Source organism: Phoenix dactylifera, chromosome 16 (assembly GCF_009389715.1).
Source record: "Phoenix dactylifera cultivar Barhee BC4 chromosome 16, palm_55x_up_171113_PBpolish2nd_filt_p, whole genome shotgun sequence".
NCBI classification, from domain to species: domain Eukaryota; kingdom Viridiplantae; phylum Streptophyta; class Magnoliopsida; order Arecales; family Arecaceae; genus Phoenix; species Phoenix dactylifera.
The window spans coordinates 6,605,311-6,610,981 of NC_052407.1; positions in this window are offsets into that span (position 1 = coordinate 6,605,311).

A 5,671-nucleotide genomic window follows, 5' to 3' on the forward strand; every position below is an offset into this window, starting at 1 on the left:
TTGCACATCGAATTGTGTGCGAGTGACTGCAGAAGTATATAAATTACTGACACTAGTCCAAGGATATTGAGAGGTGCAACAGCTGCTAAAATTCTTACATGTTTGTTAACTGAGAAAGCCAGAGAAAAGAAAGAAGGAAAGCATGTTATCTGGCATTTGGCTATAAACAGAAAAATACAGAGAACAAGGAGAAACAGGGGTCAAATTTTTCTCCAGAGATCAGAAAATAGTCCTCTGCTTAAGTAGTCTTTCTGATAGCATAACAAGAAGCAAGGAGGTCAGGATATCTCACCCACATTCTAGATACTTTCTTTAGGACTTTCTCTGCAAATTTCTCAGTTTAATAAAACAAAAGTTTTCTGCATTCCATCTCCATTCTTTTCCTTGAATTATTTTCTTTTGTTTCATGTTCTCAACAACCAAGCAGAATCTAAACTTGCTGTTAATGGGCATGGCAATAGAAAAGGAAAATTAAAGAATGTTTTTTTTCTTCATCATAATTAATGTTATGCAGAGTGAAAAAACTCCAGATAATGCTACGGTTATGCTGACTTGTTGCCAAGCATTATTTGTTCGGTTACTTTGGTTTTGATTAGAATGGCGTTTTGCCCGAGCATAATTTGTTTGATTACTTTCGTTTGTCCAGCTTCAATTCAACATACATTGATGAGCTTTTTTCATCGAATATTTTCTGCCCAATTCTTGCTCGTTGGAGTTCCCATGTATATTAACATTCCTCTTCCCTTTGAAGGAATGTTGGGGCAGGTGCTCTTATATGCATTATTATTATCTAAAGTATATCTCAGTATTATTATATCAGTAATTCTCTGCAGGATATCTCTGTAACATAGCATTAACAATGGTTTCTTCTGCTACTTTATTCTTATGCACTTGGATTAGGTAAACCTGCCTCATTAGTGTCTATATTAATATATAGGGAAGTTCTTATGCGTAGGAACCAATTTAAACTGATAGCGTTCAGTGATATGAGGATTAATCCAAGGTCCAAAATTTTTCACATTAAGAACTCTGTTGGTAGTCAAATTCTGGGGAAGATGATGATTTGCAACTAGCATGGCTGTATGTTTTACATGTATATGCACGCATATATGTATATAGAAATTATGATTGTTACTGTCACATTACTATTATAATTATTTTTGTTATTACTAGAAGGCTATCATATAACAAATTTTGTTTTTTGGTGGGAAACTGAAACCATAAATAAATTCTATGGGGCTTAAAGTGATCTCCTGCATTCAATGAATTTTTTTGCTATCTCCTTTGTTCAAAGAATCTATAAACCATCCTTCTTGTACTTGGTGTGCGTATGTTGATTTGTCAGCAGCCACCGTGGCTTTAGTCCTATCATCATGGATGATCTTGGTCGGGTTTCAATTACCTGTCCACTGCTGTTCACCCGAACAAAACAAAATAGAGAGTGGCACTGATGTTTCTTTTCTTACAAATTGCAACAATTTTCTACCCAAAATAATTACAAATTTTCAGCTATAAATTCCAATGACTTCATTTTTCGACGAAGATGAAACTCTTGAAATTAAAGCGAGCCGGACAGGACAAAGATGGCACCAGTTCCCGCTCACTGTGTGAAGGGACTATGGACACTGTTCTTCATGCCTCATCAAATGTTTTATGTGTTGCATTCCTGAGCAACACAAAATCTTTCAATATATGATATGAATATAGATGCAAAGATTGTAAAATTGTTGCCAAGATTCTTTATCTTTCATTAAGTTGTGCATGGCTATATGTAACTTTGAATCTCCTTCACACAACTGAGATATGGTTAAGTCATGCATCTTGAGAGGTACATGTACTGATTTGTAGCAAAAAAAGAAGTACATGTACTGATTGCTTTACAGTCAATAATAACATTCCTAGCTTGTCTTGCCCCATTTTTATATGCTGATCTTGCTGTTCCAACTTCACCCCTACCTGTTATTATCCAAAGCCACTGAAGCAAGCATTGAAACATGAAAAATCTATTCGATTCCAGACCGAAACCTTCACAGATTGAGAATGCTCAGTATCAGTCCGCCATCATCTACAGAACTATTGACACATGAACACTTGAGAATCTTTTCACTAGAAAAAGGACATTTTGATAGCACAGGTTCGATGAATAAGTTAGAAATATGAGAACTGAATAGAAGCCACCATAGAATATGTAGATCAAAATCCTTTTCTTCTCTCATAGGTCAGTCAATGGCTTGTTCGTGTCCGTTTGTAACGTCGATATCATGGCAAGAGATTGTCGACAAGCTCGACAATGTCGGCCGAACTAACTCTCCTCTTCCTTATCCAAAACCACTTGAAAGATTTCACTAGAGATATGCAAATTAAATGCAGATGAGCTGCTCGATTTATTTGGGTCGCTCTATCAACCCCCAATCATTTGACAGAGAGGAGGAAACATTTGGATTCTAGCCCATGTGAAGTGGGCCATGGAAGGAATCCAAGAAAAGATTATTGAATGAGACGTAGATAACTAGATATTAGAGGGTAATTTCTCCATGGACAAAGGAAACAGACAGTTCTCAGAATATAAAGGAAATAAGAGCAACCGAGAGGACATCGCTTTCAGATTTCAATAGCTAACAACTACTCCAGGAATCTGACCTAATATCCTCACCTGTAGATAGATTCCAAACAACATGCTCCATTTGTCTACTATGAGATATATAGTGAATGATGTGTACCCTGATTTGTGCATCCTTCAATCTAATTTGGGTCTCGCAACCATCAAACTTTAGCTAATGTTGGACCCTTGCATCTTTGATCTTTCATTCAAATTAGACATGTCTGTGCCCTTGTGACTTCATGGTCACTCTGACTAGGGAGATATATCCAAGGCATCATATTAGTTTGGAAACTATATCCAAACCCGGGATATTATGTAAATTATTCGATCTTGTTGTATGGATGATGATATCTTGAGATACAACACCGATACAATTTATCTTCGTTTTCACTATTTTTTATGAATTTGATTAAGTACCGAAATAAATGATCGAGTAATTTGCAAAATGAATGCTTAAATATCAGGTTTCTCATCTACAGTGTCTTCTATTATATATTAGCAATATAGGATATCCTATCCTTGATAAAATTACTTGAGCCTTTCATCTTGACCGAGCCTATAAAAGCCTTGAACCAGATTCAGAAGGATGTTGGCTGAGAACTCAGAACACCTGCAAGGAAGTAAGTCCAGTGGAACTTCTACACCTTCCTAAAGAAAACTTATAACGAGACATAAGATTATCATTAGAATAAATATACTTTTAATATTAAAACTTATCTAGTAGGGGTTATAATTAGGCTGGGTTGGAGATGGGCAAGATTCTGGAAACCACAGAGGGAGGAAGTCAGAGATCTTTATGCGGATAAGGTTCGGGTTAACGCTGGTCTGAGAATTCATGGGGTTTGCCTGATCCAAAAGCCAAACAGTACTTCAAAAGTCAAAAGTGAAAGCCAAACATTAACTCCACTATCATACTCCAACATCATGAGACATGCAAGGAAACAAGGGCAAAGTCACAAACGCCAAATGTGGTCCTCTCTCTCTCTCTCTCTCTCTCTCTCTCTCTCTCTCACACACACACACACACACACACACATATCTCTCTATGATAGAGAGAGAGAGAAAGAGAGAGAGAAAGAGAGAGATGATTACAGATCAATGCACTGCATAAATTCAGATAGAGGTGATTACATAACTATATGTTGATCTCTGATTATTAAGTGCTCAAGTGAACTTTGCATTTATTTAGGAACTAAGGTCCGCATATGGCTAACCATTATCTCAGTTGTTGCATCTAACCTAGAAGGAATGCTGAAATTTTATAGAAGGGGAAAAGTTTTTCGTCTATCCCATAATATTTTTTGAATTCTTACAAAAATTTCAATCCACCACTTTTATGTAGATGTAGTTTGGAAAAATGTTGCTATGACGTCTATGGTGCCCCAAAAGGCATCTCAATCCACCATAATGGGCATCATTTAGGTATAATGCCCCCTCATGAGTGGATAAGATTGCTCACAAAGAAATCCCGGTTGGCAAATCAAGCATGTTTGTAGTAGCTTTTATATATATGTCCAAAATGAGGTCTTATCTTTGTAGAGGTTGGACAAGATGAAAACTAAAAATGATATCACTACATTAATTTAAAAGCAATTTTATTACTTGTAGAACAAGCTCATGCTGGTAGGGGAGAGGTGGCTATGTAAGATTTAGATCAAAGTTAATGGGCGACAAAAGATGGTGGATGATAAAGAAGGTGATGGTAGAGAATAGATTACGATACTACAAGAACCTAGTATCTACATTGAGAGTTTAGGGCGACAACGATAATGACTATGGCATTGAAAATAAAGGACAACGATATTCTGATATGTGCACGAGAGTGTGAGAATATAGGTGACCATGAAAATCAGAACTTGGGACTCTCTAGTTTTTGTAACCTTTGGATGAAAAGGATATATTTTTCTACATTTTTTGGATAATTAATTATCTTTTTGAATTCAAAATCTTAATTAATATTTTACAACAAATGTTTGTGTTTCTTTGTCTCTCCATGAAGCCACTCAATGCCTATTGGGAAAAGGCCCAAAGCCCATATGAATAGAGTGGGATCAATAGGAGGTGGTTTATGATCGTCTTGCACAAAATATATTGTGCTCTGAACCATCAAAGGGGTGACACATATTAGATGAGATTGGTTGGGCCTATGAATATGGACTGGCATGATAGAGTTGTTCTACTATAATTATATTCACAAAGTCCAACCATAAAGAAAAGAAGCTTATATTCCAACGAAAGTAAGGTTTTGGATTCTTTTGATTGGGATGTGGACAACCATGGGGTTCCTGCTGTACAAATGATACCATGCTCCTCAGCAGGTCTGTGTACCAAATATTCCTGGATTTAAGCCTTTTGGGAAGATAGCAAAATGCCCAACCACTGCTCACCCACTTCAAAAGCCTGACTGTAAAGTGAATGTGGAGTTTCTATGGCTATGATTGCTCTCTAAAAGCAAAAGATTTTTTATTATAAGAGGGAGGTATCAAACACTTAGCTACAGAATAATCAAATCCCATCTTTTACATAGAATATTTGTTATTATAATCAAAATATAGCAAGCTATTGGTAGATTTTATGTATATATATATATATAAGGCATATGGGATTTACTTAGTCTTGGAATCCTTAAGAGCAATAATAGCATCAGTTTGTGGACATAGGCCTTTTTGAGGGGGGTTGTGCATCTGGTTTACTTCTTTGTGGATGGTGAGATGGGGAGATTCCTTGACCACATCTAAGTGCCTTGCTTGCTTTAGAATCCATCCCCTCTGAAAATGATAAGATATACCATGATGTTGTTGGATTCCCTCTTGTTGGAAGACAACCCATCTTATATTCAACCATACCACACTTTAAGCATGTCCTTATCTTCTTGGACAGTTTAAATATTCCTCTTTGGATAAGTGGAACCGGTTTATAGAATCCCCCATTTTTCTTAATTATTGGTGGGCTTACATCAACCTATCCTTTTTAATATCCATATTCTGTGCATGAGGAGATTAGTAACATGGAATCCTGCCTTCTCTCTGCCATGCCAACTTATCCTCTCCCAAATCCATATATTAGTAG